This window comes from Helianthus annuus, chromosome 3 (genome assembly GCF_002127325.2).
Source record: "Helianthus annuus cultivar XRQ/B chromosome 3, HanXRQr2.0-SUNRISE, whole genome shotgun sequence".
NCBI lineage: Eukaryota > Viridiplantae > Streptophyta > Magnoliopsida > Asterales > Asteraceae > Helianthus > Helianthus annuus.
In genome coordinates, this window is record NC_035435.2 from 62,088,655 (window position 1) to 62,107,872 (window position 19,218).

Below are 19,218 nucleotides of genomic sequence, written 5' to 3' on the forward strand. Positions count from 1 at the left end.
AAAAATAAAAAAAAACATTAATACTAATTATAGAAATAACATTAATAAAAAAACTTTACATAAACTTAAAAAATAAAACATTGCATAATCTTAAAAAAGGAAACTAATAAAAAACGAAACTAAATGATATTTTGGCTTGATTTCTTCTTTCGTTTTCTTGTACATTTATCTTTCTTTGCTTCCAAAGTGATTGGTTAACATAGCGAGGAATTTCATATCCGCTCATTTTTCTTTCGCCAACTCCTCGTTTTTCAAATTTACTTTTCTTTTCTTTTAAAAAGGTCGATAACCTTATCTTTTTGAGCATTTCTTTGTTGTTGAAAGCTATTGAACGTACTAGTTTGTTCATTTAGGTCAGCCAAACCTTCGTTGTAGTCCCCACTCGAAGTATGTGATTTTGAGCCTTTTTTTTTATTTATCTCTACCAAGTGGGCGTTCAAATTCAATCTCCTCGTACCAAGTGATTATTAGAGGAGCTTGTTTTCGTCCTTTTAGACGACAATTGCCCCGCTTATATTTAAACGCCTATCCTTTCTTTCCGTTCCTTTCTTTCCGTTCGAATACATACTAAACCAACATATCGACGTTGGTTTCACCACTCTTTGGGTTATTCTTTATGTTGTAGTGCTCATTGAAGACGGTCATGGCGGTATTTATTTCACGCCACTTCGACGAGAGATTATCATTTTTCCTATAGAACTCTCATTGCATCGTTGTGTGATAAAGCTCGTTTATTCGATCCTATAACTCATCACCGAGTTACTTGGTACCTATTTAAAAATAAACATATTATTGATATCAAGATAAAAAAAATAGATAATTTTTTTTAACCATATCTATATTTTTAAAATCATCATCATATTCAGTAAACCTCACCAATAGCAAAACTAAAATAGGGTCTGAGGAATGTAAGATGTAAACAACCTTACGTCTACCGTGTAGGAATAGAGAGATTGCTTCTAGTGGAACCTTCGGCTCGACAATAGTTTTGCATCAAGAATCAGACGTAAGACACATAACACTCAGCAATCAATTATTGAGACAAAGGCCAATTAGTGCATGATTAGTAAAATAATGTTAAGATTAGTGCACTTTCACCCCCCCCCCCCGAGCGCCCACACATATATACATTATATGCGCATACCGCAAGCGGGGCCCTATATTTTTAACACACACTATAAAATAAAATATGTCTAAAACCAAGTTCTCCGAAATAACAAGCCAAACTTTGGTTAACACCACTTCTTCCTTCTTTGTCCATGGAATAGCGACTCGTTCCTCTTTGGCTTTTCCCTTTTCCGTGTCGGTATTTTTTTCCTATGGTTTCTTTTTTTTTTTTTCTGTGTGGAGGGTTCAACGATATTTTAAGGTTGAGTTTCGGGTACAAATTTAGGTGTAAGGGGCGTTTGGGATATAGCAACTAGTGTTTGTTATTGAGGGAGGTTAGACATTTGTGGCGGAAAAAACATCGGTTGGTTGCAATAAGATTGTGGGGGTGGTTTTGAGGCGAAGTTGTATTCGTTATTTCGTCTCGACCATACAGGTTGGTCGGATTGAAAGAACGATTATGGGAATGCATTTTTTTTATATAAAAGTTAAGAGAGTTTATAAAATTTGGAGTGGGGTAGAAGAGCTTTTGGTAAAAAATGGTGGAATGGGTTGGATTTAAATAGAGTAACTTATTTTATTGAGTAAACTGTCAAAGTTGTCCTCGAGGTTTGGTCACTTTTGCTACTTTAGTTCAAAACTTAAACCTTTTGAATCTGGGTCCTTGTGGTTTCAATTTTGTTGCCATTTTCATCCGAAAGCAAAATCTGGTCAGATTTTTCAGTTAACAACCTGTTTTTTTTTCTCTTTTTCCTCTCTTTTAATGAAGGGTAAAATGGTCAGATTTTTTTTAATTTGTTATAACAAAACCTTAAAAGACCATTTTGCCATTTGTTAAAAGGGAGAAAAAAGATAGAAAAGTTAGATTTTAACTGAAAAATCTGACCAAATTTTGATTTTGGATGAAATGGTAACAAAATTGAAACCACAGGGACTCAAATTCAAAAAATTTGAGTTTTGGACTAATACGGTAAAAGTGACCAAACCTCATGGATCATTTCGGCAGTTTACTCTATTTTATTTCTTAAATTTAAAAAACTTTTTTTTCTAAAAAAAATGACCGGTGAGGTCCAACAGCTATAAGACACCACCAATCACAATTCGGCCAGGTCATTTCTCTTTGCCCCTCTACGCCGGTGAAAATTGGAGCGCCCTCTCCCTAACATCAACTCCATTAACAGGATAACGTAGTGGCATGATTGAGGCTTCCACGCCTCTTTCATAGCACCCACACCACACACCGTATGTTGTTAATTAGTCTTTAAAGTTACTTAAACAAGAAAAACCATTTAACCCCAATTTATGTAATAATTAATTAATGTTGTGAGAAAAAGATAGAGAAACAAGAGTAAGTTGACCTCGTCATCTGCTAAATATCAGAAATACAGTTAAAACAATAACTGAAAGAGACAAAAAGGAATAAATAAGAAAAGGTAGGGGCGGCGAAGTAGCCAAGTTGAATGGGTCCCCATCCTTCCTCCTGTCAAGAGAATTTTGTAGGCTGTGGTTATCCACATACTCCATTTCCATGGTCTGGATCATTTTGGCGGTCTTCTTCTTCCTTCCCCTTCCACTGTTCAACTTTTAACATACGCTTTCAATACACAATTTATAATAATACCATGATTTGCTAATAAATAATCACAACTACAAATTTATAACTTTTATATGTTTGCTTGGTAAAATGGACGGGCGAAGCCGATCGTTAACATGTCGGATAATAAGAGCATCTTTGGCTAAGCTTTTTCAACCAACTTATTGACTTATTGACTTAATCAAAAAGCCAATAAGGAGTTTTAGTGTTTATCAAATGCAAAAGTCTTTTTCAAAATGACTTTTTGAGAAGGAGAAAAAGTCATCAAAAAGTCATTTTTGAAAAGTTAGAATATTGTGATTTTTTGAACTAACTTATTGACTTATTAGCTTTTAGTCATTTTACATCAATAAGCTAAGCCAAACACTTTTTAAAAAACAACTTATTGACTTATTGCCTTTTCCCACCCCATAAGCTAATCCAAACATTTTTTTTTAAAAACTCCTTTTCAAAAAGTCATAAGTCAATAAGTCTTTTTTAACTTAAATAAGCTTAGCCAAACATGCCCTAACTATTAAACTTACTTGATGCTCATTTTCTACTTTTAAATATATATATAGAGTAAGGTTCACTTGAGAACCAACCTTATTGCGAGAACCACGAGAGTGAACAAAAAAAAAAAAAAAAACCTAAAAACTCAAAAAAACACACAAATTTTTTTTTTAATATTTTTCTAATAAAAATCGCTATATTTCGTTACCCAAAAAAAAAACTTTTTTTTCGAGTAATAGTTATGGATGCACATGTGTATATGTATCATTTCTTGAACAAATTCCATAATATATTACTAGTAGTAGAAAAATGCACTTTCATTTACATTACAATCTGCAATACACTAATTTTTACATTACCAATATTAAGAATGCACATGTGCATCATTATGTATAACCATCATATAACGCGTTTTGTTACAAAAAGTTTGTGATTTTAAATGATGAAGTAGACCCATATACATGTGTTTTGGTTAGTTATATCTTGTGGTTGATGGTTTGATTATATTTGTTACTTTATGATGTAATGTGTTGTTTGGATGATGAAAAGGGTGTTGATGTACATGTAATAAACTGAAATATTGGTAATAGGATTGTATTATGGATGGTAGGAGGCAATGGTATTGTATTACGGATGGTAGTGTCACACCCCGAAAATATCAGAGCTGGCATGACTGGACCGGTATCTTCATTGCACAACGGAAGCAAATAAGCTAAGACTTCTAGAAAGTGAACGCCACTAAATACTCGAATCTCCAATGGTTCTCCTATTCCAACCTGTAAACATACGAATATGTTTTGGGAATTGGCTAATTCTCCTTGATTGATTCCATGATACCGAATGATACAAAATTATATACAGGTCCAAAGCAAGACTGAAGGACCAATGAATGCTCTCCTATAATTATGCTTTCCTAATATACATGATTTGATATTAATATTGATATTATTATATTTCCTCTAATACTCCCCCTCAGTTTGAGCGGGGTCTTGGACAAACGGTCAAACTGGAGCGAAAATTTTCAAATAGCTGTCGAGACAAGCCTTTGGTGAAAATATCTGCGTACTGGTAGGATGACGGCACGTGCAAGACTCGAACCTGACTCAGACGGACCTTTTCTCTTACAAAATGTATATCCAACTCCACATGTTTAGTCCGCTGATGCTGAACGGGATTTTCTGAAAGATATACGGCTGAAACATTGTCACAGTAAATAATAGTAGCTTGTCGTATAGGGACATGGAGCTCGAGTAGGAGATTGCGCAGCCAAGTGGTTTCAGCGACAGCATTAGCCACCCCTCTGTATTCGGCTTCAGCACTGGACCTTGAGACTGTGGGTTAGCGTTTAGAAGACCAGGAGAGAAGATTGTTGCACATGTAAACACAGTATCCGGAGGTGGAACGTCTGGAGTCTGGACATCCCCCCCAGTCAGCATCAGAGTAGGCAGTGAGTGATGCACTGGGGGTGGCAGAAAGGCGTAATCCCAAGTCAAGGGTGCCTTTGATGTATCGCAAAATTCTTTTGAGGAAAGCAAAATGTGGCTCACGTGGAGAATGCATGAATAAACATATTTGTTGAACTGCATAAGTGATATCAGGGCGGGTGAATGTTAAATACTGTAGTGCGCCCGCAAGACTGCGATACAAAGTGCCATCGGGAAGTGGTTCACCATCAGATGCACTCAACTTGGACGAGGTGTCTACCGGGGTTGCACAAGGTTTACAATCGGTCATGTTGGCCCGATGAAGAATGTCACGAGCATACTGTGACTGAGACATAAATAAGTCATTGGAGTCTCGCTGCACAGTGATACCCAAGAAATGATGTAAGGCACCCAGGTCGGTCATGGCGAATTCTTTAGAGAGGAGATTGATAATGGACTTTAGTAATTCTTTGGAGGATGCTGTCAGAATGATGTCGTCCACATATAATAATAAATAAGCAATCTTATCACCGTGGCGATAGATAAAAAGAGATGTGTCACATAAACTCCCCCTGAAACCATGTGAAAGAATAAAGTTAGAGAACCGACTGTACCAGGCTCTTGGAGCCTGCTTGAGTCCATATAAGGACTTCTGAAGCCGACAGACAAAGTCGGGTTTTGTTTCATCCGCAAAGCCGGGTGGTTGGTGCATGAAAATTATTTCCTGCAAATCACCATGTAAGAAAGCGTTTTTAACTTCTAATTGATTAATATGCCACCCCCGAGTAATAGCAATGGATAGAATGGTCCTGATGGTAGCTGGTTTAACAACCGGGCTGAAAGTATCGGTGCAATCAATCCCAACCGTTTGCGACTTTCCATTCACAATAAGTCGCGCTTTATATCTATCCAATGTACCATCTGCTTTTAGTTTGTGACGGAATAGCCACATACACCGAATGACAGGATGGGATGATGGGCGAGGAACTAGTTCCCAAGTACCATTTCCTATTAATGCGTTGTACTCGCATAGCATGGCGTCTCGCCAGTTTGGGTCGGCCAAGGCTTTCACATGTGAGGTGGGTAATGGTGAGATAGTGGAAGGCGTGGATGTGTGAAGGGTGTATTTCGGGTTTGGTTTGGAAATACCATGTTTTAATTCGGTGGACATCGGGTGAGAGTTACGGGTAGGGGCGGTTTGGGTGTTCTCGGCTGGTGGTGGTTGGGTCGTGGATGGTGGGCCGTGCGTAGAGGGTGTAGGAGCCGAGGGTTGGGCAGGTTGGTTTGGTGGGGGCGGTGATGGTTGAGTGACAGGTGGGTTCGATGGTGTAGTTGGTGATATGGGAAAGTTAAAGTTTTGAGGTTGAATAGGTTCATCATCAAGGAAGTGGTATGCCTCAGCAGGGATAAGGTTGGTAAAGGGGAAGTGGTCTTCGTTGAAGTCGACGTGTCGAGAGATATGGACTTTTCCTGTTGAAGGATCAAGACATCGGTAACCTCTAAAATCAGGGGGGTAGCCAAGAAAGATGCACCGGTGAGAACGAGGGAGGAGTTTGTTGGATTGGGTGGCAGAAGCATTTGGGTAACAAGCACAGCCAAATACCCGTAGGTGTTCATACATGGGGTGACATAGGTATAAGGCGAAGGTTGGGGTGTTGTAATTAAGACGAGTGGTGGGTAGGATATTGTGTAGGTAGGCGGCCGTGTGAAGGGCCTCTACCCAAAAGGTCGGGGGAATGTGAGCGTGGGTTAAGAGAGCACGTACGATGTCATTAAGATGACGTATCAAGAATGCTACTGGTCAAACACCCTTCTCTTTAGTGTTTGGGGCAGAAGCAGTGATCCCAACAGAAATGGTGGTTCCAACTGCTAGAACAAGTACTCGTGATCCTGAAGGAAATGCTGCAAACTTGGCTCAGGACTTGGATACTATTGAGGAAATCAGGGATCTGGCTAGGATAAGGATGGCGAGCTACCAACAAAGAATGGCTGGTGCTTACAACAAAAATGTCAGGATAAGGAAATTTCAAGTTGGGGATATGGTATTGAGGAAAGCATTCCAAAACACCATCAATCCTGCTGATTGGAAATTGGCACCAAAGTGGGAAGGCCCTTACTTGATTGAAGCCGAAGCAGGAAAGGGGGCATATAGATTGCTAACCATGGAAGGAAATTTGTTACCAAGAGCCTGGAATGCTGTTCACTTAAAGAAATATTTCATGTGAGCAGGATCCTCCTGGCACATATGATCCTTACATTGAAAGCATCCTCAAAGGATCCCAGTGATGTCAATGATCCTTACTCTGGTAAAGTCCCAATCCTAAACTATTCCATTTTTCTTATTTTTACCTAAGGATAAGGATCATGTATCCTTCATCCTCCTCTCACGAAAATTTGAGTTCTGATAGTCCAGGTATCCTCAGCATATCACTAAGAATCTTCAAAAGCAACTCAGATCCTTGGGCTTGTCCCCAGTTATCCTTGGGCTTGTCCCCAGTTTTCGCCTGTAGCGCACGATGATCCTGGTATAGTTCACGTCTTTGGGATCAGTACTCGCTTTAGGGGCTGATAACCTCATCGTACTGGCTATACCTAGGATCCTACGTATAATGGTAGACGTACCTGTTAGGGCTGGATTTTTATGATATATGATCCTTACATGTGATCCTAACCAGTGATCCTTGTTTCTTTAGCAGATAGTGATCCTCAGCAGGACTTCAGGATCAGGATCATGGACCATTATAGGATCCTCATGCTAACAGTTACCTTCATTGAATTAAATGATATTTTGCAGGAACATCTAGCAGGATCCGCTCTTAGCATCACGATCAAAGGACGCGTCTTTACAATTATAGCATGTGCTTAATCGGAGATGGACGTTGCAAAGGATATGGAAACTTGGCATGATTTAAGGGCGACAATTTAGGCTAGATTAACTTTTATTTCTAAAGGGGTAATGAGCTGATTATTAGTCTTTTTACCTAAAATAGGTCGCCTACACTTGTATATATAACACTCTTCCCCATTCGGAAGAACACACAACACAATTCTCACACGCTTAGACACTCGAAACTATAGTGATCCTTGTACTCAGCTCATTATCATCCGAAGTTGTAATCATTTTTCTTATATTGAAGTTTGGTGATCGGTAGTTGCCATCACCCGAGGTTTTTTATGCCGGAGATCATACATTGATCAAGGGCTTTTTCCTCGTATAAATCGTTGTGTCTTTGTATATTTCATACTGAAGTGATCCTTTACTTTTTCAATAAACCAAGCATCATACCCCGTTTACATAGAGTTTGGTTGCATTATCCTTGTGTGATTTTTGACCAAAACAGTTTGGCGCCCACCGTGGGGCAATTGGTGCTTCATTCATAAGAAAACCTTTTGTTCGAAATCATTTCAAAGAGTTACATGGCTTCGTCATTGAAGAATACATCCGCAGCGATGTCGGCAGTCAATTCATCTACTGGCATTCCACCTTTGCCTCCACCACCAGCTGGATCTCAGAAAAATGCTGAGAAGAGACCAACTTCTATATCCTCTAAACCATCATCTTCTGCTCTAACTTCTTCTGTTCCCAGTACTAGTGATATATTTACTTTGATTTTGCAGATGAAGGATCGTATGCAGCAGCAGGATGAAACTAATGACAGGATCCTCAGAGAAATCGGAGATCTCAAAAGGCAAAAGAAAACGGCAGAGGATCATTCCCCACTAATGCCCAAATCTTTGAATTTTGATACTCCAATGATTACTTCTCAGCCAACAGAGGTCCCAGACATACGATATATGGGTGGATCAAGAGGAGTGCATTTCAGCCCAGCAACAATGACTCAGGCATCAGGATCATATTTTCAACCGGCGGGATCCTACGCCCAGCATTCGGGATCCTTCATGAGCTTAGGATCCTCCTTTGTCCCTGGATCATCCCAGGTTCAAGGATCCTCCTTTGTTCCAGGATCATCCCAGGTTCAAGGATCCTCCTTCGTTCCGGGATCGTCTCAGATACCAGGATCCTTCCAGATGCCAGGATCCCTAAAAAGTTTGTAAACAGGAAGTCTAGATGTCCATCAAGGGGACTTCATTCCAATGCAGACCATTGCTTCCACTGGTCCCTCCGTTATCCCAGAATCCCAGCAATATGGATTCACACCCAATGTTCCTAACTTGAACCCGATGGGAGGTAACACCTTGAATAATTATCCTACCACTAACCATGGATTCGTGCAGGATACAGGTATCAATCATGCTATGGCCAGGGAGTTGCAGAAGCTAAAAGATATGATCTCAAGTGTTCCAGGGGTAGTCAAGCCTATCCCAGAAATTGCAGATGGAAGCCATAAGGTATCTCGCTTTGCACCACCAATTTGTGATGAAGAGGTACCCAAAAGGTTCCATATCCCTACTATGAAGCTGTATGATGGTACAACGGATCCTGAGGAGCACATAGCACAATACAGGGAGAGGATGGAGATCAATCCAATCCCGGAAAAGTTAAAGGAAGCATGCCTATGTAAAGGATTTGGATCCACTCTTACTGGATCAGCTCTTAAATGGCTGCTAAGTCTTCCCCCTTACTCTATTACTTCATTTGCTAATGTAGTTAATTTATTCAATAACCAATTCTCTTGTAGTAGAAAATTTGAAAGATTAACTAGTGATTTATATAGGGTAACTCAAAGTCATAATGAATCATTAAGGGATTATATAACTAAATTTAGTAAAGAATCCTTGGACATTCCCAACTTGGATATGGCTACGGCTGTTGAAGCCTTCAAAATGGGACTGCTTAAGGATTCATTATTCTATGATGATCTTGTTATGACACCATGCAGGAATCTAGATGAAGTAAGAACTCGGGCACTCAGGTTCATCCGGCTAGAGGATGACAAGAGGATCCAGGAGAGACAAGTAGGATCCTCAAAACAGGAGAAGCAAGGATCCTCCTTCAAGAACAATAAATTCAAATCCTACCATAGAAATGACAACCAGAATGTGCATGCTGTTGACCAAGAAGAGGATGATGAAGATTATCCTCCAATCTCAGAATATTGTTTTTCCGTTGATAATCATGAACTAATCCTTGCAATGCAGAATCTAGGAGAAAAAGCTAGGTGGCCCAGGAAGAATGATAAACCATCCGGGACTAAAGACAAGTCAAAATGGTGTGCATACCATGAGGATTTCGGGCATCTAACTGAAGAATGCATAGCTTTAAGAAAAGAAATTGGATATCTGTTAAGCAATGGGCATCTAAAAGAATTGTTGGGAAGAAAAAAGCAAAGGACTCAGGATCCTGAAAGGATCCTTGAAAAGGCTCCAGCCCCTCCGGCGAATGCACAAGTGATCAACTTTATTTCCGGAGGATCAGACATCTGTGGTACATCCTTCTCGGCGGCCAAAAGGCATGCAAAGGAAGCAAAAATGGATAATGGAGAGAGACCTATTCGAACATCAAGTGTCTCGGAAGGAAAGACGATAACGTTTGATGAGAATGATCGCATTAACATCCAGGATCCTCATCATGATAGTTTAGTTATTACCCTCTTTATCTCTAACCATTTTGTCCGCAGGATCCTTATCGACGGAGGAAGCTCAGTGAACATTATCCAGCTTGATGTTCTGAAGAAAATGGGTATCCCAGAATCAGATATCACACCAAGATCCTCCGTGCTTGTAGGATTCAGTGGAGAAACGAAGAAAACTCTGGGGGACATCAAACTCCCAATCTATGTGGAAGGATTACATAATTATCAAAAATTTTGTGTTATTGACTGTTTATCTTGTTGCAATGTTATCCTTGGCAGGCCCTGGATACATGATATGAAAGCAGTCCCATCCACCTATCATCAATGTGTGAAACTCCCTAGCCCATGGGGGATAATCAAGATCGACAGTGATCAGCAGGAGGCTAAGGATTGTTATACCTCATCCATGAAGCCAACCTCGAAGCCAAGGGAGCAATAGCAATTACAGTATCCTCCGAGGAATGTCTTGGAGGCAAGGGAACAAGATGTGGACGAAATCCTCTTGGATCCTAGTGATCCTGAATCAAAAATCTGTATCGGATCTGGGATCCTTGGCAAGATGAAAGAAGACATGATATCCTTCCTCAAAAGAAGAAAGTCTACCTTTGCATGGAAGCACGAAGACATGACAGGTATATCTAAGGATATCATAACTCATAAACTTGGCATTGACAGGTCTATCAAACCAATCCATCAAAAAAGGAGGAAGTTTGCACCAGAAAGGAATGCCATTATCCAAGAAGAAGTAGAGAGACTACTTCGAGCAGGTATGATTAGAGAGGTAAAATATCCAAAATGGCTAGCCAATGTGGTTGTTGTTCAAAAGAAAAACGGAAAGTGGAGGGTATGTGTCGATTTCACTGACTTGAATAAGGCATGTCCCAAGGATCCTTTCCCATTACCCCACATTGACTCCATGGTGGATGCAACAGCGGGGCATGAACTGTTGACCTTTATGGATGCATCATCTGGATTCCAACAAATTCAGATGGAACCATCTGACCAAGAGGATACAGCCTTTATGACCCCAACCGGTTTGTATTGTTATATTGCCATGCCTTTTGGATTAAGAAATGCAGGTGCAACATATCAAAGGCTGGTGAATATGATGTTCAAAGATCAAATTGGACAAACTATGGAAGTATACATAGATGATATGGTAGTCAAATCAAAGAAAGCTGAGGATCACCTAAGGGATTTGGAAGAAGCATTTGATATCCTTGATAATTATAACATGAAGCTTAATCCTTCAAAATGCCACTTTGGTGTTAAGGCAGGTAAATTCCTAGGATATATGGTAACTCAGAGGGGCATTGAAGCAAGTCCGGAGTAAATTAAAGCACTAGTGAACATCAAGTCCCCTGCCAATGCTAAGGATGTGCAAAGGCTAACAGGCAGGATAGCGGCTCTGAACAGGTTCATATCAAAATCCTCAGAAAAATGTAAAGAGTTTTACGATATCCTAAGGAAGAACAAGAAGTTTGAATGGACTGAGAAACATGAGAATGCTTTACAAGCCCTTAAAGAATATATGTCCTCAGCACCAGCATTAACAAAACCCGAAAAAGGAGATGTGTTATCCTTATATCTGGCGGTATCCTCAACCGCTGTAAGTGCTGTCCTTGTTAAGGATCACGAAGGTACACAATATCCTATCTACTATGTAAGTAAGAGTTTACTTGACGCCGAATCCAGGTACTCACACCTCTAAAAACTTATTCTTGCATTAATCATGGCATCAACTAAGTTAAGGCATTATTTTGAAACCCATACTATTGTTGTTAGAACTAATTTTCCAATTAAGAATGTCCTCAGGAAACCAGAGATGTCAGGGAGAATGGCTAAGTGGGCAGTAAAGCTTAGTGCCCATGATATAAGATATGAGCCAAGAACAGCCATCAAATCCCAAGCACTAGCTGACTTTGTGGCTGATTTCAGTAGTGATCTACAAAAGGAAGCAGAATTGGAAGTCCAGCAGCTGGATGAGACCAAGGATCCTTGGATACTACACACTGATGGATCCTCAAATGTCAAGGGCACAGGGCTCGGGATACTACTAAAATCGCCACAGGGGGACATAATACCCCACTCCATAACCTGTGAGTTCCAAGCAACTAACAATGAGGCTGAATATGAAGCCTTAATTGCTGGCTTGCAAATTGCTAAGGATATGGGGGTGAAATATCTTAAAGTATATGTGGACTCATTATTGATCACCAATCACTTTAATGGATCCTATGCTGTTAAAGGAGAAAAACTAACCAAATATTTAGAGATAGTCAAGGAATTGGCACTCTCTTTTGTCTCTTTCAGCTTAACACAGGTACCAAGGGAGGATAACACGGAAGCTGATGCATTGGCCAACCTAGGATCATCCTTAAAGATTCCAGAAGATATAAGTATGCCTATCATCCATATCCTGGCTCCTGCCATTGAAAATCAGGTGGCCATGGAAATAGAAGAGGATACTGTAGTGATCCCTAGTGAAGAAGCTCAATCTTATTCAGGATCATGGATCTCACCAATCATGAGATACTTGCAATACGGGGAGATTCCGATGGGAGAAAATCCTAGAGCTTTCAGGATTAAGGTATCTCAATTCACAATTTTGAAAAATGTATTATATAAGCGATCTCTTGCAGGACCATATTTAAGATGTATCGAGGATCCTGAAATTGAAGAAGTGTTGAGAGACTTCCATGAGGGAGATTGTGGAAACCACACTGGGGGCAGAACATTATTCTCAAGGATCCTTAGAACAGGATACTACTGGCCAACTATGAAAAGGGATGCTGTAGAATATGCTAAGAAGTGTGATCCTTTTCAAAGACACAGCAATATCCTCCATCAGCCAGCTGAATTTTTACACCCAATACCATCCTCTTGGCCATTCATGAGATGGGGGATGGATATAGTTGGCAAGCTTCCTAAAGCACCTGGTGGAAAAGTGTTTATGCTCGCCATGACCGACTACTTCTCTAAGTGGATAGAAGCTGAAGCATTTGCTCAAGTCAGAGAAAAGGAAGTTATATCCTTTATTAAAAGAAACATTATAACTAGATTTGGCATTCCCTCTGAAATTGTATGTGATAATGGTTCCCAATTCATTGGAAGCAGAACCACTAACTTTTGTGACAGTTGGGGAATTAAGATGATAACATCAACACCAGTGCATCCACAAGCCAATGGTCAAGCAGAATCATCCAACAAAATCATCATCAACAATCTGAAGAAGAAGCTAGGATCCAAGAAGGGGAAATGGGCAGAGGAGTTACCTTATGTGCTATGGACTGATAGGACAACTCCCAAGAATGCCACTGGTCAAACACCTTTCTCTTTAGTATTTGGGGCAGAAGCAGTAATCCCAACAGAGATGGTGGTCCCAACTGCTAGAACAAGTGCTCGTGATCCTGAAGAGAATGCTACAATCCTAGCTCAGGATTTGGATACTATTGAGGAAATCAGGGATCTGGCTAGGATAAGGATGGCAAGCTACCAACAAAGAATGGCTGGTGCTTACAACAAAAATGTTAGGATAAGGAAGTTCCAAGTCGGAGATATGGTGTTGAGAAAAGCATTCCAAAACACTATCAATCCTGCTGACGGGAAGTTAGCACCAAAGTGGGAAGGCCCTTACTTGATTGAAGCTGAAGCAGGAAAGGGGGCATACAGATTGCTAACCATGGAAGGAAATTTGTTACCAAGAGCTTGGAATGCTGTTCACTTAAAGAAATACTTTATGTGAACATGATCCTTCAAGCATGTGATCCTTACATTGAAGTATCCTCGAAGGATCCCGGTGATGTCAATAATCCTTACTATGGTAATGTCCTTATCTTAAAAATATTACATTTCCTTATTTTTTACCTAAGGATAAGGATCATGTATCCTTCATCCTCTTCTCACGAACCATTTGAGTTATGATAGTTCAGGTATCTTCAGCATATCGTTAAAGATCTTCAAAAGCACCGCAGATCCTTGGGTTCAACCCCAGTTATCCTTGGGATTATCCCCAGTTTCCGCCAGCAGCGCACGATGATCCTGATATAGTTCACGTCTTTGGGACCAGTACCCACTTCCGGGGCTGACAACCTCATCGTACTGGCTATACCTAGTATCCTACGTATAATGGTAGACGTACCATACATCTGTTCCTAAGGTTTCTAACGTTTTCACGTTAGCTAAGGTTTTGGCATTTTCATGTCACTAAGATTGGATAGTCGCCAGTAAGGGCCATACTCTAGTTTACATACGATCCTTGGGCTTGTCCCCAGTTATCCTTTGGGCTTGTCCCCAGTTATCCTTTGGGCTTGTCCCCAGTGATCCTTTGGGCTTGTCCCCAGTTATCCTTTGGGCATGTCCCCAGCTATTAATTTATCTTTTACATTGGCTTAGTCCCAAGTTATGTTCCATTTTTCAGGTTCTCGAAGTTAAACAAATAAGGATCCTTAATCCTTGTTATCCGTTAAAATTTCACTTATGGTTATCTTGATTAAAGGTTAGGATCCTAACTTGGATCCTCAGGTATGATCCTTGACTATTTTGATTATACTAAACAACCCTTACACTTTGACAACTAAACCTATGATCCTTGAAATTGATTGCTTCAAAAATTTTCAGTGTCAGGATGTTTGATCTAGGATCATATCCTAAATTTATTAAACATGGTTTGCTCAACTCTTGTAACTCTAACAAATATGTTTCTAAAACAAACTGGAAAATAAGAAGACAAATAAAGGATAACGACACGAGATAAGCCAGTAAGATTAAAGTTATATTATTAACAAAAGGATCTTAAACCCTTTCAAAAAGTTGTCAAAATTGCCAACCCACATTTCTACCAGCAAAACGTGGCCCGTCCACATGGGTTGGCAAAGGGTGTCCATTGTCTGTGCGGTCTTAGCAGGTGCAGGAAATTAAAGGCGGCAGGATCACAAAGGCTTCATCCCCCAAACAGAGGATCCCTCCACCATTTGCGATCCTACCTATTGTCCAAAGGATCCAGGATCCTTAACCCTAAAAACTACTGTTTAAGTACAGACCATCATTGTTTGAAAACATCACAACCACAAAAAACCACTACCAAATTTTAAAAAAATTGGGCTCCGGCTATGTCTAGAAATTTCCATCATTGCCCAATCCTGCAGCTCAAACCTTCACTGCACCTTCACCACCAGCTCCACTTGCTTCCCCCTGATCCTTGCCAGCATCACCACCTTCAAGCATAGGGATCTCCTCGGCCTCATCATCATCCTCCAACTCTGCCAGCCTAGCCTTCCAGCCTTCCACGTCCCATGTGCCTCTGTCGAAGGAAGGATCCTGAGCCTCCACAGCCATCTGCAACCGAATCTTATACATGGTTATCGCAGCAGAGACCTTGCATCCTGGGTGATATCACGCTTCTCGTAGTCGAAGTTGATCAGTGCTTTGACAGCTTCATCCTTGGTAGCCCAGAGCTCCTTCTCAAGATCAGCTATCTTGAGGTCCTTCAGCACACCCATCTGTTGAAGGTCGGCAATTTGGCGATCTTGATCTTCAACGTGGTTGACATAAGTCTCTATTTCGGTAAATTTCTGCAAGAAAAACAAGATATGACGTCAGACACAAGTGATCCTCAAACAGGCAGGATATACATGCATGATATTCGAGCAGGATATTCAAGTAGGATAACCAACAGGGGCAATGATCCTTACTTCATTAACGTAATCAAGAAACTGCTGGCGGAGCAGGGGAAATCCTTGGAGATCCTCAGAAGTCTTTCTCTTCTTTCCCTTACCCCTAACAGGTGCTTTAGGGGCCGAAGCAGAGGGACTGGCAGCAGAAGTCTTCTTCCTTGAAGACTTGACATTGGCAAGATCATCAATCCCGAACTTGGAGGCAGACTTGGCAGACTTAGCAGATTTCCTAGCGCCTATACAATCAAAACAAGATAAGTTTCCCAACTAATTTAACAGTCTTACATGGAACTTACTTTTTGATAAGGATACTTGTTTTGGTCAAAAATCACACAAGGATAATGTAACCAAACTTTGTGTAAACGGGGTATGATGCTCGGTTAATTATGAAAGTAAAGGATCACTTCTGTGATAAAAGATGCAAAGACACAATGATTTATATGAGGAAAAAGCCCTTGATCAATGTATGATCTCCGGCATAAAAAACCTCGGGTGATGGCAACTACCGATCACCAACTTCAATATAACAAAAATATGATTACAACTTTGGATGATAATGAGCTGAGTACAAGGATCACTATTGCTTTTGGTGTCTAAGTGTGTGAGAGTTGCGTTGTACGTCGTGTCCGTTCTTCCGAATGAGGAAGAGTGGTATTTATACGTGTGTAGGTGACCTATTTTAGGTAGCTAAACTAATATTCAGCTCATTACCCCTTTAGAAATGAGATACAATCTAGCCTAAATAGCCGCCCATAAATCAAGCCAAGTTTCCATATCCTGTGCAACGTCTATCTTCAATTAAGCTCTTGCCATAATTGTGAAGACGCGTCCCTGGATCATGATGCCTAGAGCGTATCCTGCTAGATGTTCCTGCAAAACAATATTGTATTAAGCGGAAGTGGCCGTTAGTATGAGGATCACCATAATGTCCCATGATCCTGATCCTGAAGTCCTGCTGAGGATCACTGTCTGCCAAAGAAACAAGGATCACTGGTTAGGATCATGTGTAAGGATCACCTATAATAAAAATCCAGCCCTAACAATTGCCCCCAAAATATAAGGAGTTGATTGTAAATAGATGAGTTATATTTTGTTTTGATCTTATCTCTAACGGGCGACTCCGAATAACTAGCCGTTACACATGGACTAGCCGTTGTGATCATTACGTCATAGATGTGACAATCCCTGCAAATCATGATTATAAATAGGAGATAGGGTTAGGATCATTCTGCATTTAAATTCGAGATATCTTCCCTTTATAATCGCTACTGAAGATCGATCAGGTATCTTTCTCTCTTTCTTTTCTCTTTGCTCTGTTTTCTGCTTCTACTCTGTTTCCGTCCCGTCACAAACATGTTGCTCCGGAATTCTCCACACAAGGATCCCAAGAAGGATAGTCCCTTAAAAAGCCAGGGGATTATCAAGGATTCTCCTACGGAGAGGTGTTGCTTTACTGATGTTCACATAGATAGAATTCGTCATTGTTTTCCGGCGAATGCTGTTTTCAAGTCCTTCACACCTACCGCTCTGAGTGACTCTGTTTCGGATACCTGGGTGGCTTTTCCTGCTACTCCATTCACCATAGGGTATTCATATCCTTTTCCATCGTTCACCCAATCTTTCTTTTCCTTAACCGGCATCTCATATATCCAAGCTATGCCGATGATCTGGAGGGTTCTGTATACCTTTGAGAGGATCATTGAGCAGGAAGGGATTGATCTAGGGATGGCGGAGTTAGCTGAGTTTTACGATCTCACCACCTTTGGTTCTCACCGGTATTTGTTGAAACGGAAGGCCGGGGAGGATCACCCTGTTTTGAAAGTAACCAAAATGACACAAATTGGAAGCGTCGTTTTTTCTTCGTGAGAAGGGATTCCATCCCAGATGGGAAGGATCTGCCCAAGGAATGGGCCACTCATGGTAGGATAGAGGATCCTCGAAGGATCACTATCAGCCCTGTCTCATATTATGAGGATCACTAATATCTCTTTTTATTTCTTGTGCAGCTATATCCATTGCTCATCTGAAATTAAGCCCCGCTGCAAAAGAGAGAGTTCTAGCTTTTTTAAAAAGCTTGATCCTGAAGTTAGAAGCTTCCAAGTCACTATCCAAGATTCTCAAGAGATATCCTCTGCATCTGCCACAATGTCAAGTAAGTATCCTCATAGAAAGTAAGTTTTATGTAAGAGTATTTAATTTAACAAGGGAACTTATCTTGTTTCTGAATTGTGTAGGTGCTGGAAAATCTGCCAGGTCTGTTAAATCTGCCTCCAAATTTGGGATAAGTGATCTTGCCAATGTCACGTCTTCAAAGAAGAAGGCTCCTGCTGCCAGTCCTTCAGCATCAGCTCCTAAAGCGCCTATCCGAGGCAAAGGGAAGAAGAGGAAGGCTTCAGATGATCTCCAGGGATTTCCCCTCCTCCGTCAGCAATTCCTCGACTACGTGAATGAGGTAAGGATCACTGCCCCTGTTGGTTATCCGTCTCGCATATCCTGTTTGTGTATCCTGCTTTTCTTGAGGATCATCTGATCCTAAGCTTATCTTTTTTCTCCTGTTGCAGAAACTTGCCGAGATTGAGACCTATCTTGGCCATGTTGAGGACCAGGAGAGCCAAATTGCCGACCTCCAGCAAATGGGTGTGTTAAAGGATCTCAAGATAGGAGATCTTGAGAAGGAACTCCGGGTCATGAAGGCTGAGGCTGCTCAGAGGTTGATTGATATGGATAACGAGAAGCAGGAGATCACCCAAGATGCTAAGGTCTCCGCGGCAATTGCTATGTATAAGATACAACTTCAGATGGCCGAGGAGGCTCAGGATCCTACCTTTGACAAAAGCTCGTGGGATGTTGAAGGTTGGAAGGCAAGGCTGGCAGACCTGGAGGACGAGGATGAGGCTGAGGATATCCCAATGCTGGAGGGAGGTGATGCTGACAAGGATCAAGGTGGAGCAGCCGGTGGTGATGGAGCAGCAAAGGAGTAGGCTGCATGATTGGGCGATGATGGATATTGTTGACTAGGCCGGAGCCCAATTTTTTAGGTTTGGTAGTGGTTTTTGTGGTTGTTGATGGTTTGAGACAATTATGGTTTGTAATCTTCGAACAATAGTTTTTAGGGTTAAGGATCCTGGATCCTTTGAACAATAGGTAGGATTACAAAAGGTGGAGGGATCCTCTGTTTGGGGGATGAAGCCTTTGTGATCCTGCCGCCTTTAATTTCCTGCAAAATGCTAAGACCGCATAGACAATGGACACCCTTTGCCAACCCATATGGACGGGCCACGTTTTGCTGGTAGAAATGTGGGTTGGCAATTTTGACAACTTTCTGAAAGGGTTAATGATCCTTTTGTTTAATAATATAACTTAACTTTTCTGGCTTATCTCGTGTTGTTATC